This window comes from Tachypleus tridentatus, chromosome 6 (genome assembly GCF_004210375.1).
Source record: "Tachypleus tridentatus isolate NWPU-2018 chromosome 6, ASM421037v1, whole genome shotgun sequence".
In the NCBI taxonomy this organism is placed as follows: Eukaryota; Metazoa; Arthropoda; class Merostomata; order Xiphosura; family Limulidae; genus Tachypleus; species Tachypleus tridentatus.
Window position 1 is genome coordinate 162168539 of NC_134830.1, and position 21632 is coordinate 162190170.

The following is a 21632-nucleotide window of genomic DNA, read 5'->3' on the forward strand; positions in this document are numbered from 1 at the left end:
ACACATCATTTTACATCTTTACTTTAACACATCATTTTACACCTTTACTTTGATACACCATTTTACACCTTTACTTTGATACACCATTTTACACCTTTACTTTTAACACATCATTTTACACCTTTACTTTGATACACCATTTTACACCTTTACTTTGACACACCATTTTACACCTTTATTTTGACACATCATTTTAAATCTTTACTTTAACACATCATTTTACACCTTTACTTTGACACATCATTTTAAATCTTTACTTTGACACATCATTTTAAATCTTTACTTTGACACATCATTTTACATCTTTACTTTAACACATCATTTTACACCTTTACTTTGATACACCATTTTACACCTTTACTTTGATACACCATTTTACACCTTTACTTTAACACATCATTTTACACCTTTACTTTGATACACCATTTTACACCTTTACTTTGACACACCATTTTACACCTTTTATTTTGACACATCATTTTACACCTTTACTTTGACACACCATTTTACACCTTTACTTTGACACATCATTTTACACCTTTACTTTGACACACCATTTTACACCTTTACTTTAACACATCATTTTACACCTTTACTTTGACACATCATTTTACACCTTTACTTTGATACACCATTTTACACCTTTACTTTGATACACCATTTTACACCTTTACTTTAACACATCATTTTACACCTTTACTTTGATACACCATTTTACACCTTTACTTTGACACACCATTTTACACCTTTATTTTGACACATCATTTTACACCTTTACTTTGACACACCATTTTACACCTTTACTTTAACACATCATTTTACACCTTTATTTTGACACACCATTTTACACCTTTACTTTGACACACCATTTTACACCTTTACTTTAACACATCATTTTACATCTTTACTTTAACACATCATTTTAAATCTTTACTTTAACACATCATTTTACATCTTTACTTTAACACATCATTTTACACCTTTACTTTGATACACCATTTTACACCTTTACTTTGATACACCATTTTACACCTTTACTTTAACACATCATTTTACACCTTTACTTTGATACACCATTTTACACCTTTACTTTGACACACCATTTTACACCTTTATTTTGACACACCATTTTACATCTTTACTTTGACACATAATTTTACATCTTTACTTTGACACACCATTTTACATCTTTACTTTGACACACCATTTTACACCTTCACTTTGACACATCATTTTACATCTTTACTTTGACACACCATTTTACACCTTTACTTTAACACATCATTTTACATCTTTACTTTAACACATCATTTTAAATCTTTACTTTAACACATCATTTTACATCTTTACTTTAACACATCATTTTACACCTTTACTTTGATACACCATTTTACACCTTTACTTTGATACACCATTTTACACCTTTACTTTAACACATCATTTTACACCTTTACTTTGATACACCATTTTACACCTTTACTTTGACACACCATTTTACACCTTTATTTTGACACACCATTTTACATCTTTACTTTGACACATAATTTTACATCTTTACTTTGACACACCATTTTACATCTTTACTTTGACACACCATTTTACACCTTCACTTTGACACATCATTTTACATCTTTACTTTGACACACCATTTTACATCTTTACTTTAACACATCATTTTACACCTTTATTTTCACACACCATTTTACATCTTTACTTTAATACATCATTTTACATCTTTACTTTAACACATCATTTTACACCTTTATTTTCACACACCATTTTACATCTTTACTTTAACACATCATTTTACATCTTTACTTTGACACACCATTTTACACCTTTACTTTGACACACCATTTTACACCTTTACTTTGACACACCATTTTACGGGTACTGAGATGACGCAATAGCTACAACACTTCTAAAAACTACCCCCAAAATTATGTAATCATCATGTTTTAGACTACTGTGTTTAGTTCTCCGAAGGGGTTCACCTGTTGTAACCACTAGCCCAGTAGTGCTTTGTTTGTCAGTCAGTAGACAAGAAAATGACGTCATATAAACGCTTAATGTCTCAATTCGTACTGCTGTGAAGATAATAAAATGTGCACACGCAATTCGTCAGGAAAAGAATTGCGCCCGCATTTAGGTTCTAATACAGCATGACAAACGAACTTCAAAAGCAAGAAATGAAAATTATTTGTTGCTCTTAATTTTGGTGTTATTTGCTCTTGAAAATAGAACACTCTCGGTAACTCTGCAGAAGTTTATCTATTTTACTAGGCCTACGGTTTACGGTGAACACTCTGTGTCTGTGAAACCTGATGTTCTGTATGAGAAAGAATGTGACGTAGTCTAAAGACTCTCATGAGCATTTCTTTTTATAAAGCTTGGTTTTCCCACTAATGGAGTATGTAGGATAACCAACTGATCAATATGTCTTCCACGGACGTAGACACTGTTTCATTTTTTTTATTTATCCTTATTAATGAGTTCCTTAGAGCAAATGAAAGCGTGCGTGTTACAAAAGATAATATTTTAAGAAACGAATCCGAAAGATAAAGAAAAATTGAATCTCGAGAGTGTTTTCTTCTTTGTTCAACGGAGTTACATGTGAGAGACTGAGAAAGAATCGACATGGAGAGATAACTCCTCAAAACCTCACCACTAGACCAGAAAGATAAATTTTTACCTTTGGCTAATTACTGACCATTCTAAAACGTTCAATACAGAAACTTGGTTAATAAAATGTTCTCGTGGAAAATAAATATACTAGGCCTATCTTCCAAACCAGGGGCGTAGATTGGTAATCTCTGATTACGTGAACCTGAAAGCTGTAAACATGCAGTCACAGAGTAATCTTGTTGCCACGATACTTGCATGTGTACTTAGGCCAACTGACTGATACTTACGAACTATCGCTTAGATCGAAAAGCTTAGAAGCACGACTATATTAAAGATGTACATTTCGGCTACTGTAAAAGCCTACATCTAGGCCTAATTATGTAATTCGATTGGTAAGAACACAAGAATCACAAGAACAAACACACAATTTGTAGGCCTGTGATGCAATAAAACAATTCAACAGACAAAACTGTAGGGGGGGTGATTGTATGCACGATAACCCCCACCTAAAATAAAGGCGGGATGTATACCCTCCATCCCCCCCCCAGGATCTACGCCCCTGTTCCAAACGGAACACAAGATTTTAAACTTGTGAAACAATAATTAATATCAAACATTTTTATAACAATAAACATACAAAACTAAAATGGGGTATTTGGTTCTCAGAGATGAACAGGAAATAAATAGTCCAGTCCACTGTGCAGCTTTGTGCGTCTTATTTGATACTGAAAGGATAAAAAACCATCATTGATCAGTTTTAATTACCAACCGTCTTCCTAAAGTAAATAAAATTGTCTTTCATCAGTTCTTAAATATCAATCGTTTTTCTAAAATACATAAAACCATCCTCGATCAGCCCTCCATTATGAGTGGTCTCTTTAAAGTAAATAAAGCTGTCTTTTATCAGTCCTCTATTATGCCTCGTCTTGCTAAAGTAAATAAAATCACCCTCAATCAGTCCCTTATTATCATTGTTTTTTTCTAAAGTAAGCAAAACTGTTTTTTCTTCTTCTTCAGGGGTAAACCAAATAATGACGGTGTAATGGAACTAGTGATAAATATAGATATATACAGAGGGAGTTTAGCGACATCATGAAGGTCATTTGGTTTTCCAGGAAATGTTTATTTGTCTATATTTCTATAGCAAGCGTTTCATTTCCGGTACAATGTAGCCGGTGGCGAGAGTGTATGTGAAAAGATGTTAGGGATATTTTAATTCGGATTGACCGAAACATTATAACGTCCCCACGGCTGAAAGGGCGAACATGTTTGGCGCGACGGGGATGCGAACTCGCGACCCTCGGATTACGAGTCGCACGCCTTAACACGCTATTCTGTTGGTTTAAAAATTCCTTAAACTTACTGTAAAACCACTTTTTTTTAGGGGGGGGTCGTATTTCCCAACTCGCTCTCAAGCGGCTCAAAATCTTCAATATTTTACACAGACAAGTGTATGTTCCAGTTACCAAAGAAATAAAAATAATAGCTTGTTTATTTTATGCCATCATAAGCTATTTATGTACAGATTTAATACCCTCAAGGTCATTACAACTGTTTACATTCTAAAATACTGAGTGTCTATTTCTTGTCCCGCGCTGGTACAGCGGTAAGTCTACGGATTTACAAAACTAAAATCATGGGTTCGATTCCCCTTGGTGAACTCAGCAGATAGCCCGATGTGGCTTTACTATAGGAAAACACACACGTACACTCTAATTCTTAACAATCGTAAAATAAAAATGCAATTGCGACTTACACGTTTTGGTAAAATGTGTGTGCGCGCGCGCATGTGTATGTGCGTCATGCAACGTCAGCAGATATAAATCTGATGCTTCATCATAACAACATACTTCGGTAATTAGTTTTCGTTAATTTTACTAACCAGATTTTCACAGTGAGAGACTTTACTTTCTCCGTCCTTTATTAGTAAGTTAACTGATTCCCGTTGACTGTGTAGCCCAGCTGTTTAGCAAGTAAAATTAAAGTGCGTACTCCTTTGAACACTACAGCTCATTAATCGAGGTAAATAGATTGGAACATTTATTCAAGGCCGACATTCGACTGCAGGCTTTTTGTTAAGAATATCTTCCGTTCTTTGCGCCTACTCCCCTGCTTCCTCAATTTGTAGCGACTAGCGCCTCAATCGGAAATTAATTCTACTTTGTGATATGATTGTTATGGTGGATGCAGGCTACTCTTATCACAGTTAGAATTTTTAAAATTCACGGAAAAGATGGTAAAACAAGGGAAATGATCTGCAAATTTTTAAGCATTTTCAAAACTATCCTCCTGGCGGCTCAAAGGGAAATCAATACGCTTGCGTCCCTAAAAATAGGTTTTCATTAACATAGCCAACAACAATACAACAGAAATTGAAATAGTTGCTTGCTTGTGATAAAAATAAATATTTTTGTTCCTTGGTGAGACAGCAGTAAGCCTGTGGATTTATAACGTTAAAATCGATTGGTGGACGCGGCCCGATGTTGTTTTGTTATTACAACATCCACACACAGACCTACATCCCAAAGTTTATCCGAGAGTGGCAAGTTAAAGAAAGTAATTTTAAAGAACAAATTATTACAGTTTTACAAGAGAGTTTTGGTTTTGTTACGGCGAAGCAAAGTAAATTAAAATTGCAGTGCAAAAGCTAAGCCTTTCTTCAGTATTTCAGAACAATGACTTGTAATTACGTAATTACAAAACAAAGATCATTTTAACAAGTTTTCTTCATTGAATTAACGAATAAAACGTTACAATTATATTTTGACACGTTGGCTCACACACGGACCCACCTGTGGGTTGTGATAGTCTTCCAGTAAGACCCATACGACCCACTGGTGAGTCGTGCTCTATTTGCTTTCTAAAGAGCCACTTACTGGCTGGGACACAACGGTTATATAAACACTCTTCCTTAAGAAAAAATTATTGTAAAATAAGTAGTGGGACCTTGGAAAATATCGGCAAAATAGGCTTGCGAGACAACGTGTTAAGCTTTCTTATATTAGATGTCCCACATGTTTTCCTAACAGAGACGTTTCGCCCCCCTCCCTCGAACTTATCATTGTTGCTGATTACCACTTTTGTCATTTCTCATTGTTAGCGCTGGCGTAAATTTGCCCGCTTCTGCAGCTCCTCCAACTGTGGAGGGAGCTGAGCTAAATGGAAACCTAATTACTTTTTATGTGTGTGGGGTTGGGGCGGAGGATTCTTCGTAGTTAAACAACTGATTGTCAGCTTATCATATGGATTTAGGACCACGTATCTCAAAAAAAAAGGTCCACCACAACAAGAAACTAGATAAATTAAGGTGCCAACAACAACAAAAACGCCAACACGACGAACTACCAGCAAACCTCGTTTATTAACAGATCCGACCGAAAATTAAGCAATGAAGAAACACATCTACTCTCAAAACGTTGTTCTCTGCTTATCAGTTTGTTTGTTGTGAATTTCGCGCAAAGCTACACGACGGCTAGCCGTCCCTAATTTTACTAGTCATCACCGCTCACGCCCAACTCTTGGGCTACTCTTTTTACCAACGAATAGTGGGATTGACCGTCACTGTATAACGCCCCAACGGCTGAAAGGGCGAGCATATTTAGTTCGACCGGGACTCGAACCCGCGACCCACGGATTACGAGTCGAACGCCTTAACACACTTGGCCATTCCATGCTTATCAGTAATAGTGTTAATACTTATACCAGCCGTTCTGAGATACATCTTTATTTCAAGTGAGTTTCTCGTCATCAAGAATTACAATTTAGGGCCAATATAAACTTTCAAAGATGGCTAATTCTCGAGAGACATTATTGGAATTACGGCCAAGATTATTCTTAATAGCGATGATACACGAATAAGGATTCTAGTCAGTAATGGTTTGTCCTTTCATGCGTATTGATTTCTGATATTATTTTGATTTAATTAATTAATTAAGTTACTCTTCAGTTCTTATATCTATAATTAGCTTACTTCTGATCAGAAGTTATTGGTAATATACATGTTATTCATTTTATTGAAAAATACTATCTTGATTGACGTGTTTTCCTCCACAGGTTCTATACGTAATATTGACGACGGTACGTACCGATGTCCAGATGGCTCAAGTCCTGTTATTCGGCAAAAAATCATATCAGGAGTGCTTGGAGCGGCCTCTAGCGTTACTTCTATACAGGTTGCAAACTTGCTTCGACTTTTCAAGATTCCACAGGTAACACTATCATTTGTGCTGTGAAGTTAACAATGTCGTGAACCGCGACAGTGGTTCATAATGACGATTGCTAGGAATTGCACAAAACCCTAATACACTGAAACCCCTCTAAAGCAGCCACCTTCGGGACTGAGACAAACTGGCCTGATCAGAGGGGTTCCACTGTTCATAATTAGGGATTATGTAAACAAAAAAGGGACTGTGATTGAATTACCGCTTTCAAGGGGTGACCGAATCTGAGGAGTGGCCGCTTAGAGGGTTCCACTGTCGAACGCTTAGGAAAAAAACATCTTAAACAGTAGAACTGTCGTCTAAAATACAGATTAATGCATTTACCACTGACTGCTAAAACTTTACACATTAAAATGCGCACAAAAATACGTATATTAGACTTACAAGGTCTGTTGTCCTTCTTTCTATTATTCTCTGACTTGTGTACAACAAAAACGCTTGGTATATTGTACCAAAACCTTTTGTAGAATACATACGTCAGTTGATCCTCAGAAAAGCTGAAATACAGGGTGAAACAGGAATTACCAGCCAATAATAGATGAACATTGGATTACTGTAACATGTTGATATTCAGTGCTTTGTACAATTTACAACCTGTGTCTTTAGGGAGCCAAACCCTACATTATGGATGAAGTGAAAATAGTATCAGCGAGTTATAAGCTGTGTTTGTTGTTATTACAATGTATAAACTTTGCTACTATATCAACTAATCATTTGCTTATAGTTGAGTACAAAGCCAGCAAACGAGATAAATACAAAACAGGAATCGTAAACAGTAAACAAAGCTGGAGATACTGTATACATTATTCACTCGAACTACAAATCCCTATTTTGATTTCACCAAATGTAATTTTAAATAAAGCACTGAACGAAAGTAGGGGATTCTTATTTGAGTAAATAATAACTACAGTGTCCCCAACATTATCTTTTATTAGTATCCCCATTTGCAGTTTATATATTTTCATTTATTATCTACTTTTTACTGTTTGTTTCTTTAACGTTCTCTTAACTTCCTTACGTCCACGTGTTTGGCACACATTGTGAAATATAGTTTAGTTTGTTGTTGATCTAAGCCACACTGAACTCTCTGCTGTGTCTACCGCAGGGAATCGAACCCCAAATTTTAGCGTTGTAAATCTGTAGGTTTAATAAGTTAAATTAATTCAAGCTACCGTTAAATTTTCAGTTTTTCTAAAAGCATCATCAGACGATGAAAATAAACAGTTAATGCCAGTTACTTTTAACTGATGTGAAATGTAGTCCCAGTGGCTCAGCACTAAGTTTGAAGGTTTATAACGTTGATGTACGAGGTTAGATCTCTGTGGTGCATATAGCCCATTGTTCTGCTCTGCGCTTAACAAATACAGAGACGAAAATAAATTCTACATTTTTGTTCTTATTTGATCTAGTGGTCATGCATATCTACCAATGGTCAACTGAAAGGAGTATAATGATGGCCGCCGAGCTTTCTTTTTCCTGTGGTGATGGGTAAGGGTAGGGCGGTAAAGTAATTAACAACAGAAAGTTGTTGTTTTTTAAATTTCGCGCATAGCTACTAGAGGGCTATTTGCGTTAGGCGTCCCTAGTTTAGTAGCTAGTCATCACCACCTATCGCCAACTCTTGGGCTACTCTTTTACCAACGAATAGTGGGATTAACTGTACTTTATAACGCCCCCATGGCTGAAAGGGCGTGCACGTTTGGTGCGACGGGGAATCGAACCCGCGACCCTCAGATACAAAGAGAGTAGCGTGGAAACAAAATATATTTATTACCAAACTATTTCTTACAGGCTGTGATATTTTTTGCTAGATTACGCTGAATGTCTTCAGGTGCAGTGTCTTTATTATAACAAATCTGCTTGATACAGTTAATTAAACTTGCAGACTATCTTATGGAATAATAAATGGATTACTCCAAATATTTAATGTACCTTCTAAGATATATATATATCAGATTTACAGCCGTGGGGGCGTTATAACGTGACGGTCAATCCCACTATTCGTTGGTAAAAGAGTAGCCCAAGAGTTGGCGGTGGATAGTGATGACTAGCTGTCTTCCCTCTAGTCTTATTCTTCTAAATTATGGACGGCTAGCGCAGATAGCCCTCGAGAATTTCTGTGAAATTCAGAAACAAACAAACAATTTAGATCAAGCGTTAAAAAAGCGCTCTACTAACCGTGGTTGCGTTATAAGAATGCAGTCAAATTTAACTATATTTGGCGGTAGATGGGGTAAATTATCTGCCTCCCCTCTAGATTATCACTCTAAGATTAAGAATGTCAATGCGGATTTATCCCTGTACAAAATGTCTCATAAAACAAACGTATTAAAATGTTTTGTTCTCGTTGTTCTTACTAGGAAGCGACATTACTTTAATAAATATAGCAGGAAATGTTTTACCGATATATAATTTTATATTATATAATTTGGATTATAGCTAATAAATTTTCATACCATTTTTAAAGACAAATTTCTGAGGCAACCAGACCAACTGTGTAAATATTAGTAACAAACTAAGGTCCATATCAGATCCGGAATATTAGTAACAAACTAAGGTCCATATCAGTTCCGGAATATTAAAAACAAACTAAGGTCCAAATCAGATCCGGAATATCAGTAACAAACTAAGGTCCATATCAGATCCGGAATATTAAAAACAAACTAAGGTCCAAATCAGATCCGGAATATCAGTAACAAACTAAGGTCCATATCAGATCCGGAATATTAGAAACAAACTAAGGTCCATATCAGATCCGGAATATTAGTAACAAACTGAGTTCCATATCAGATCCGGAATATTAGAAACAAACTAAGGTCCATACCAGATACGGAATATTAGTAACAAACTAAGGTCCATATAAAATCCGGAATATTAGAAACAAACTAAGGTCCATATCAGATCCGGAATATTAGTAACAAACTAAGGTCCATATCAGAGCCGGAATATTAGTAACAAACTAAGGTCCATATCAGATCCGGAATATCAGTAACAAACTGAGGTCCATATCAGATCCGGAATATCAGTAACAAACTGAGGTCCATATCAGATCCGGAATATTAGAAACAAACTAAGGTCCATATCAGATCCGGAATATTAGTAACAAACTGAGGTCCATATCAGATCCGGAATATTAGTAACAAACTGAGGTCCATATCAGATCCGGAATATTAGTAACAAACTGAGGTCCATATCAGATCCGGAATATTAGGAACAAACTAAGGTCCATATCAGATCCGGAATATTAGTAACAAACTGAGTTCCATATCAGATCCGGAATATTAGAAACAAACTAAGGTCCATACCAGATACGGAATATTAGTAACAAACTAAGGTCCATATAAAATCCGGAATATTAGAAACAAACTAAGATCCATATCAGATCCGGAATATTAGTAACAAACTAAGGTCCATATCAGATCCGGAATATCAGTAACAAACTGAGGTCCATATCAGATCCGAAATATTAGAAACAAACTAAGGTCCATACCAGATACGGAATATTAGTAACAAACTAAGGTCCATATAAAATCCGGAATATTAGAAACAAACTAAGATCCATATCAGATCCGGAATATTAGTAACAAACTAAGGTCCATATCAGAGCCGGAATATTAGTAACAAACTAAGGTCCATATCAGATCCGGAATATCAGTAACAAACTGAGGTCCATATCAGATCCGAAATATTAGAAACAAACTAAGGTCCATATCAGATCCGGAATATTAGAAACAAACTAAGGTCCATATCAGATCCGGAATATTAGAAACAAACTAAGGTCCATATCAGATCCGAAATATTAGTAACAAACTAAGGTCCATATCAGATCCAGAATATTAGTAACAAACTAAGGTCCATATCAGATCCGGAATATTAGTAACAAACTAAGGTCCATATCAGATCCGGAAGAGTAAAAATAAAATGCGATGATTGGGCGCCATATGCTATGGCTTTGTCTACAGATGTTGTTATCTTAATGGTTTACGGTTCTTCATAAAGTTAACCATTGTCACCGTTCTGTTCGTGGCTGTCCATGTTTTTCTTCGACGTGTCTTTAAACACACTCAGTGTTTAGATGTGCGTCTATTCGAATATTTGGCATTTTTAATAGGAAAAACGGAAATTATTCACTGGCCTCTTTTATCGTACCTCGTTATTATCGCATTCACAACTGCTACGCCATCCATCATTTACCACCTTGTGTTTGGAAGTGAGCTTCCAAACCGGATGCTTCTGACATCTGTCCTCTGAGGTAAGTTGAATCTCGACGGAAAATCGACGGTTACTGGTTTTGCGAGATTCGCTTAGGATATTGTATAACAGTAAACACCACGACCTCAAGCAAATCATAATGATAAAATTTTAATCTTCCATATAATAATAACATTAATTCAGGGCTGACTGAGAAACGCTGTCGAAATCCTCATACGGTAACTCATATTCTGCGTAATTTACAAGACAGTTAAGGAAAGAGCGGATCAGTATCTCCCTAAGACGAAATAACATACGTAGCCTGATTGGCTAGGAGATTCGCTGTTGAAATTGATTGAGACTTATGAAATGTGCATACTAAAGGTTGTTAAGCCTAAAGCGTGATAATATTTCACGCTAATGTGTATCAGCTGTAATTTGCTAGTTTTATTTTAGCCGCTATGTGGGTTTACACAATATTTTTGTCAACAAGATGTCAGAAAACACTTTTAACTACAATGCTTTCTAAGTTACACTTTTATCTCTTTTTTTGTCCCCCTGTGGGGTCAGTGGTAAGTTTACAGACTTACAACTCAAAGATCAAGAGTTCGATTCCCCCGCGGTGGACACTTTTATCTCTTTTTTGTCCCCCTGTGGGGTCAGTGGTAAGTTTACAGACTTACAACTCAAAGATCAAGTGTTCGATTCCCCGCGGTGGACACAGTGTAAATAGTCCGATGTGGTTTTGCGATAAAACAAATAAATCCATTTTTTTTTATTGCATCACTTCGATTTTTTTTATCCTCAACACGCAGCTTATGTCAACGTTTTACTGAGATGAGAAAAAATATACAACGCTATTATTAGCACGAGCACCATTCAAATCGTTTCTTCGTTCACCAGTTTGGCATCAGTACACAACTCTCTAAATTACATAGTCAGAAAAACGCTATGGTTCGCTATATCCGATCTTTATTTTATATTACGGACCAGAAACAGAAAGCAAATAGTCGCAAGCAGTCGGTCCGGCATGGCCAGGTGGTTAGGGGGAGGTACACTTGTAATCTGAGGTTTACGGGTTCAAATCCCGTCACATCAAACATGCTCGCCCTTTCAGCTGTGTGGCATTATAATGTGACGGTTAATCCCACTATTTGTTGTTAAGAGAGTAGCCCAAGACTTCGCTGTGGGTGGTGATGACTAGCTGCCTTCCCTCTAGACTTACACTGCTAAATTATGGAAGGCTAGTGCAGATAGCTCTCATCTAGCTTTGCTCGAAATTAATAAAAACAAATAACCAACTTCAGGAACCGAGTTGACAATTTGAAAACAAAAGGCTAAGTTGCCGTAGCTATTCTGCTGGTACTAGACTAGCGATTAGTTCTGATTTATGTTGGTGGGTAGCGCACTCTAATCACAAGTTATTTATAATCCCATAAGCTAAGCTTGGACAACTTACACTACCTGGTGGTTTCATCTGTTCTAGTTTAAAGTTATATTGTATGATAAATGCTTAACTGGAAATTCCTAATAACATCAACGTAGGCATTTTTGCAGTAGAGAATGATACACGTGTTTTTTAAACAGCACGTGTTTACATCAAGACAGTCTGACGTCATTACAGAAACGTCAGCGAATGACAAAATGTAATAAACTGAAAGCGATAACATTTGCAAAAGACTACGTTGCAATTTGACTTTTGCAAGAGAGGCGCGGTCTTGGAATAAAGCATCATATCTGATGATAAACTGTCTATATTACGAAATATTATTTAAACCTTCGTCGACGATACCAGAATGCTTCAGAATAAAAACACAAAGGTGGGTAGGGGATCGATAGGGCTGTAGGACGAGTGAAAAAGAACGGATAAGTTGCGTCAGTGGTAGGCGAATTAATGAGGTTACATTTCGTTAAATAGAATTTTGAAACACTGAACAGTTGACAACTGCAATGAATTATCAAATTAAAGCAATACAAAGACTAAAAATGTATCTCTGGACGGCTGGTATGGGTATTAACACTTTACCCAAACAAAGCAGAGAACAACGTTCCGACCTTCTTAGGTAAAAGTGTTAATATCCAAACCAGCCGTCCAGAGATACACTTTTACTTCAAGTGGGTTTCTCGTCATCACGAAATACAACGACTACGTTTCATGCGTTTTACTTTTGCACTGGTCTGTAGAATTGCAATAAAATAATTGCGCAAGGTTCAACTGTAGGTATTTGCTCTTATTTTGATTAGACGTTGCAATAAATTTATGCCTGTAGGTACACTAACGTTTCACTTCGAAACCATCAAAAATCCCAAAATTGGAATAACCATAACAGAAATCACCATTAAAGGAAACTCAGTGGTGTTCCTATAACTACCTTTGAAGCAAAAAAAAAAAAACAATTTGAATTTTGTGCTAAGCTACATGAGTATTGTTTACGCTACCCGCCTCTGTTATAACAGCAGTAAGACTAGAAGGAAGACAGCTAGTTAACACCACTCACCACCAACTCCTGGGATACACCTTTCTCAACAAACGGAGGCCCGGCATGGCCAGGTGGGTTATGGCGTTCGACTCGTAATCTGAGGGTCGGGGTTTCCAATTTCTATCACACCAAACATGGTCGCCCTTTCAGTCTTGGGGGCATTATAATGTGAAGGTCGATCCCACTATTCGTTGTTAAAAGAGTAGCCCAAGAGTTGGCGGTGGGTGGTGATGACTAGCTGCCTTCCCTCTAGTCTTACACTGCTAAATTCGGAACGGCTAGTGCAGGTAGCCCTCGTGTAGCTTTGCGCGAAATTCAAAAACAAACAAACGAACCAACAGCTCAAAGGGCGAGTATGTTTGATATGATAAGGATTCGAACCTTCGACTCTCAGATTGAGAATCGAGTACTCCTAACATCAGGGCTCCAAACAAACAACAACAAAAATGTGACGAAAATGATGGGTATCTGAAACAACTATGACACGAGAGAAACTTTGAATTAGTTAGATGACAAAATTTATTTGTATCGGATGAAAATTTCACCTCAAAGCAAACCTGTAACCTTGACTAGTTTATCCCGATAAGGCAAGTCCCAAGTGTTAGTAACATTTCCCACATCATTAGTTTAACTTCACCTCAAAGCAAACCTGTAACCTTGACTAGTTTATCCCGATAAGGCAAGTCCCAAGTGTTAGTAACATTTCCCACATCATTAGTTTAACTTCACCTCAAAGCAAACCTGTAACCTTGACTAGTTTATCCCGATAAGGCAAGTCCCAAGTGTTAGTAACATTTCCCACATCATTAGTTTAACTTCACCTCAAAGCAAACCTGTAACCTTGACTAGTTTATCCCGATAAAGCAAGTCCCAAGTGTTAGTAACATTTCCCACATCATTAGTTTAACAGGAAGACTTCGTTTTTAAAATATAAGAGAGCTTATCCAAAATAAATATTAGTTCATTAAAAGTTACAGGCTTTACAGTAGAGAATAAATCTTTTTATAAAGATGTGTGACGTTTTGATTACTAGTGCGATCATTCTGAAGTATACATACGATTTTGAATTTCATTACTTGTAATAAAGTAATACTTATAATCAGTAAATAAAATCAAAACGAAACCATTTATCTGAAATAAACTTATTTAAGGGAGATTTATAGACAAATATTTGTCTCACTGCTGGACTTGGCCAATATATGTTATAGCAAAAGTTTATAATAATTGTTCTATTATTATTAGATCAAAAAAAAAAGAAACATCGAATTACTACTCATGGCATTACTAGTTATATGCTCAGTGGATCTTAGGATCTATTGTTCGTGTCCCGTTACCGAAACGATAAAAAGGAACATTCAAAGGGCATACCGAGAATGTTATCCGTTTGTCTAAACATATGTACATTCTGCACGACAGATATAGTCCTAAAGAACAGTATTTAATTTTGGGACAAGAGGTCGCAGTGCAAAGCAGCTATTTCAAGAGATATATTTGGTTTCCTTACAGAAGAAAACACAGAGTACATACACATATACACATTTATAAATAAATTACAAATCAAAACGACCATCAAGCTGAGAGTCGGGGGAGGAAGAGAGATCGTTCATTTTTCTGATGCATGTTTCTCACTATCATTTCCTGGCTCTCAGTGGCACAGCAGTATGTGTAAAAGCTTGTAACACAAAAAACAACAACAACAGATTGTATAGCCATGGGTTTAACGACAAGCAAACAAATCTCATTTCTTTAAAATGTCACCAGAATTTCCTCATGTATTCATATAAATATAATATCAAAATCCATTATCTGTTGTATGTCCACGTAACTACTTCGTAAGCTATAGATGGATTTTAACCAAAATTGGTAAGGAAGTTCAGTAGGTCCATGCAAGGGTAAATACAAATTTTCAGTTGCGCAATTTGCGTTTTGCGATTTTTATGACCCTTTTTTTCACGTTTGTTGCCACTACCTGTGTCCTGTGGACGGATCTTTATATCAAATTTGGCATGAAAGTTTGATGGGTCTATGCGAAGATACGTGCAAGTGTGCAGTTTCACATTTTGTGTCTTGTAGTTTTTATGGGCTTTTACGTTTTACAGTTTTATATGTGGGAAGCAACTTTTCATGTCCTAAGGTACCAGAGAACTGGTACTCCAGCCAGTCGCCCAGTAAAGTACAGTAATAATAAGCGTAGGATGCTAATATTGTTTTCTACCTTCTAACTTACGAACTGAGATATTTATTCTCTGTCAGTTACTGTCGGTAATAATAAGCGTAGGATGCTAATATTGTTTTCTACCTTCTAACTTACGAACTGAGATATTTATTCTCTGTCAGTTACTGTCGGTAATAATAAGCGTAGGATGCTAATATTGTTTTCTACCTTCTAACTTACGAACTGAGATATTTATTCTCTGTCAGTTACTGTCGGTAATAATAAGCGTAGGATGCTAATATTGTTTTCTACCTTCTAACTTACGAACTGAGATATTTATTCTCTGTCAGTTACTGTCGGTAATAATAAGCGTAGGATGCTAATATTGTTTTCTACCTTCTAACTTACGAACTGAGATATTTATTCTCTGTCAGTTACTGTCGGTAATAATAAGCGTAGGATGCTAATATTGTTTTCTACCTTCTAACTTACGAACTGAGATATTTATTCTCTGTCAGTTACTGTCGGTAATAATAAGCGTAGGATGCTAATATTGTTTTCTACCTTCTAACTTACGAACTGAGATATTTATTCTCTGTCAGTTACTGTCGGTAATAATAAGCGTAGGATGCTAATATTGTTTTCTACCTTCTAACTTACGAACTGAGATATTTATTCTCTGTCAGTTACTGTCGGTAATAATAAGCGTAGGATGCTAATATTGTTTTCTACCTTCTAACTTACGAACTGAGATATTTATTCTCTGTCAGTTACTGTCGGTAATAATAAGCGTAGGATGCTAATATTGTTTTCTACCTTCTAACTTACGAACTGAGATATTTATTCTCTGTCAGTTACTGTCGGTAATAATAAGCGTAGGATGCTAATATTGTTTTCTACCTTCTAACTTACGAACTGAGATATTTATTCTCTGTCAGTTACTGTCGGTAATAATAAGCGTAGGATGCTAATATTGTTTTCTACCTTCTAACTTACGAACTGAGATATTTATTCTCTGTCAGTTACTGTCGGTAATAATAAGCGTAGGATGCTAATATTGTTTTCTACCTTCTAACTTACGAACTGAGATATTTATTCTCTGTCAGTTACTGTCAGTAATAATAAGCATAGGATGCTAATATTGTTTTCTACCTTCTAACTTACGAACTGAGATATTTATTCTCTGTCAGTTACTGTCAGTAATAATAAGCGTAGGATGCTAATATTGTTTTCTACCTTCTAACTTACGAACTGAGATATTTATTCTCTGTCAGTTACTGTCAGTAATAATAAGCGTAGGATGCTAATATTGTTTTCTACCTTCTAACTTACGAACTGAGATATTTATTCTCTGTCAGTTACTGTCGGTAATAATAAGCGTAGGATGCTAATATTGTTTTCTACCTTCTAACTTACGAACTGAGATATTTATTCTCTGTCAGTTACTGTCGGTAATAATAAGCGTAGGATGCTAATATTGTTTTCTACCTTCTAACTTACGAACTGAGATATTTATTCTCTGTCAGTTACTGTCGGTTTAGAATATGGAAAAAATAAAAAACACTTCATTTGACACGATTTTCCTGAAAATATAAATTCCTCCAATACAGCTCCTAAGGTCGTTTTAGGACTAAAGATAATTATGTAGTTTTGTATGTCTTTTATGGACTACGTTCCATCTGTATCCTTACGCTGACTTCTGCTTTCGAGACTCATATTTTATGTATATTTATCTTTTGTTTTAATCAGAAATATCCGAGCAAATGGCGAAGTCATTTATAATTAAGCTATCTTGAATTTTTTATGAAGAGAAACCCACTTGAAATAAAAATGTATCTCAAAACGGCTGGTGTGGGTATAAACACTTTTATTGATAAGCAAAGAACAACGTTTACAAAGTTAACCTGGAGATGACCTAGGAAGGTCGAAAGGTCATTCTCTCCTTATCAATAAGCCCTCCACTAGTACAGCGGTATGTCTCCGGATTTACAACGCTAAAATCAGGGGTTCGATTCCCCTCGGTGGGCTCAGCAGATAGCCCGATGTGGCTTTGCTATAAGAAAACACACACACCTTATCAATAAAAGTGTCAATACTCATACCATCTGTTCTGAGATACATTTTTAACTCGAATTTTGTGTATCAAAACAAATACAAGACCAATCGTAAAAATCCTTACCTTTTCGACTTTTCGTTAATATTACATTCTTAAAACTCCTACGAAAAGTGGGGCCTAATAGGCCCCAGAGCAACTTGAAAGGTTATTAATATTAGACTAATAATTTTGTATTTAAAGGAAATTGCCATTTAAATCCATTAATGAATGGATTAACGAGATTCCCACTGTCCCTATCTACTATCTAGCGAAACCACAGCCGGGGGAACGGGCTTGGAGAAATCAGGACTAGAAACTCTTTTCGTAGGAGTGTTAAACCTTGGCTATTTAGGTTTCCCTTGGTTCATATTTGGTGTTTTTCTGCCTTCCTGTGGTAATGATCCTACCAAGATCAAAATACCAATACTTTTATTGATCTTTCATTGTAACTTAGCTATTTTTGTGTAGTTTAATAATGGACTAAACATCTGTTTCTAATAAGATAAGTATTCTGTCCTGTGTTTCCTGTTACAGTAATGACGTCATTGATACTCATATTTCGCGGAAAAGTGCTGACGTCATGAATGTTTTTTTTGGTTTTTTTTCGCTGGTCTTGAAGTCTCAAGTACTTAATGTGGTTTTCCTTTCCTGAATACAGAACCCAGCATGGCCAGATGATTACGATGCTCGACTCCCAGTCTGAGAGTCGCAGATTCGAATCCCCGTTACGCCAAACTTGTTCGCCCTTTCTGTTGCGAGGGCGTTATAACGTAACGCTCAATCCCATTATTCATTGGTAAAAGAGCAACCCAAGAGTTGGCTGTGGATGGTGATGACTAGCTGCCTTCCCTCTAGTCTTACACTACTAAATTAGGGACGGCTAATGCAGATAGCCCCCGTGTAGCTCTACGCGAAATTCAAAACAAAGAAACCTCAGTGTTAACATTGATAGTTTGAATAATGAAAGCGGGCGTTTATAAATCTCTGACTATTATTATGTTGTTTATCCTGGATTAGTTTTATAAATCTCTGACTATTATTATGTTGTTTATCCTGGATTAGTTTTATAAATCTCTGACTATTATTATGTTGTTTATCCTGGATTAGTTTTATAAAGCTTTGACTAATATTATATTGTTTATCCTTGGTCAGTTTTGTAAAGCTCTAACTATTGTATTGTTTATCCCTGGTCAGTTTTGTAAAGTTCCAACTATTATATTATTTATTCTAGATTAGTTTTATGAAGTTCTGACTAAAATGTTGTTTATCCTTGGCCAGTTTTGCAAATCTCGAAGTATTATATTGTTTATCCTAGGTCAGTTTTATAAAACTCTGACTATTATATTATTTATTCTAGGTCAGTTTTATAAAACTCTGACTATTATATTGTTTACCCTAGGTCAGTTTTATAAAACTCTGACTGTTATATCGTTTATCTCACCTCAGTTTTATGAAGTTCTTACTATTATATTGTTTATTCTAGGTCAGTTTCTTTTCTACAAGTCCTGAACTGAGTAACAAACAAAGATATGAATACTTTCTAAGAACTGTGCCCTCTGACACTAATCAAGCACAAGCTATGGTAGAAATAATCAAAATCCTCAACTGGACGTATGTTTCTATCTTATACGAAGAATCTACTTACGGTATTAAGGTAAGTTCTTTTTTTTATTTTCCAGACAGTGTATCTTTATCAACTGTGCGGTAGTTTCTATTACCCACAGTAAGCTATGAAATAAAATATGATTCTCTTCGACAAATGTTATGCATCATAACAACAATAGAACTTATCCTTTCATAAGTTGGTATCCGTTTCGCTACTATAATTAAACAGCTTCAAAGCAGGGCAGAGTTATCAATTACACTATTAATTATATGTTTTCTTCTCTAAACCTTTAGGCTTAAGGTTACAACCATTAATCTTAATAAACGTATGTTTGACCCTATATTAATATATTCAGATCTATAGCATTGAATAACATTTTCAAACATAGAGTGTTATGTGCTGGAGACGAGAATTAGGAATTGAGTAGATTCGCTGTGTTTGAGAAAACCAATTAATAGAGGGCACCACTATCCAATGCAGTGCGATTAGCATAATTTCATAATAAACTTTTTATGTGTTTTAGAACAAGTCGGAGCAAATTTTCATCGCTTTTCTGATAAAATCACACGTTTACAATATAATATTAAGCGTGAAAACGACCGCCTATTCCTTTAAAGAAACTCTGAATGGGTGTGGCATAATATTACTTGACTTTTCCACGTTCGCGATGCTTGAGCAATTTTTATATAACTTTATTTTTTTTCTATTAATATTAAATTTCTCTAGATCATAACACGAGCAATTAATTTCGAAGGGGCTTGAAATGAAATTACTTTAGTAAAGGAGGTTTTGTTTGTTTGCAATTAAGCACATAGTTACACAATGGGCTATCGGTGCTCTGCCCACTACGAATATCGAAACCAGGTTTCTATCGTTGTAAGTCCACAGACATGCCAGAAGAATAGTAATAATATACAAGTATAAAAATGCACAAATCAATTATTTATTTTGAATTTAGCGCAAAGGTACTCGACCAATAGCTGTCCCCGATTTTGAATTGACGTGATAATATAGAGGGAAGGCAGCTATACTAAATAACACTCACCACCAACTCGAGGGTTACCAACCAAAAAATGTTCAAGTATGGTATTCGAACCCGCCACCCTTCGCTAACGCATCGAGAGTCCCCCATTTGTTTTTTTGGTGAACAGAATATATTTGACCAATGAAATGGCATGAAACATAATTGGCTGTAGAGATCTTTCTAGATAAAAAAAAAACTACAACAGAAAACATGGTTAATTTAAACTTTGTAATACAAACAGAATTCTTTATAATAATTAAAACAAATACTTAATACAATTCCAAAAATACGTTGTATAACTTCACATTCAAAGTAAATACGTTCAACTGTTTCTCCAAATCGACCATAAAGACAACAGACGTCATTATAAATTATTTATAGTTTTGAACTTGGTATTTATTGTTTGACTGTTTTTTTTAATTTCGCGCAAACCTACACGAGGGCTATCTGCGCTAGCCGTCCCTTATTTAGCAGCGTAAGACTGGAGGGAAGGCAGCTAATCATAACCACCTACCGCCAACTCTTGAACTACTTTTCTGCCAATGAATAGTGGGATTGACCGTCACATTATATCGCCCTAACGGCTGAAAGAGCGAGCATGTTTGGTGCGACGGGGATTTGAACCCGCGACCCTCGGATTACGAGTCGAGGGCCTTAACCATCTGGCCATGCCGGACCTGTAATTAGTTATTACAGATTTTTATAGTGACAGATATCCAGCATCAACCATTATGTTTTCTTTATACTTTCAATATAAATTCTGCCACATACATCGTCAGTGCTTGTATTAGTACATAACTTTAACGGTGGCCCGGCGTAGTCGAACGTGTTAAGGCATGCGACCCCTAATCTGAGGGTCGCGGGTTCGCATCCCCGTCGCATCCCATGCTCGCCCTTTCAGCCGTGGTTAACCTTATTTTGGCCCGGCATGGCCAAGCGTGTTAAGGCGTGCGACTCGTAATCTGAGGGTCGCGGGTTCGCATCCCGGTCGCGCCAAACATGCTCGCCCTTTTAGCCGTGAGGGCGTTATAATGTGCGGTCAATCCCACTAATAGTTGGTAAAAGAGTAGCCCAAGAGTTGGCGGTGGGTGGTGATGACTAGCTGCCTTCCCTCTAGTCTTACACTGCTAAATTAGGGACGGCTAGCACAGATAGCCCTCGAGTAGCTTTGTGCGAAATTCAAAAACAAAAAAACAAACAAAACTTTAACGGAGATACTAGAAACCATCTTATTAT

The 21632-nt window shown here is 36.2% G+C and overlaps 1 pseudogene across 1 annotated transcript in view; it reads left to right on the forward strand.

Annotated features, from left to right (window-relative positions):
• LOC143251800 (metabotropic glutamate receptor 4-like) overlaps positions 1–21632 on the forward strand; it is a 61840-nt pseudogene that overhangs the window by 19397 nt on the left and 20811 nt on the right. The window contains exons 2-3 of the transcript XR_013028651.1: positions 6679–6833; positions 19250–19420. The product of XR_013028651.1 is annotated as a metabotropic glutamate receptor 4-like (transcript). The remainder of the gene's footprint in view (positions 1–6678; positions 6834–19249; positions 19421–21632) is intronic.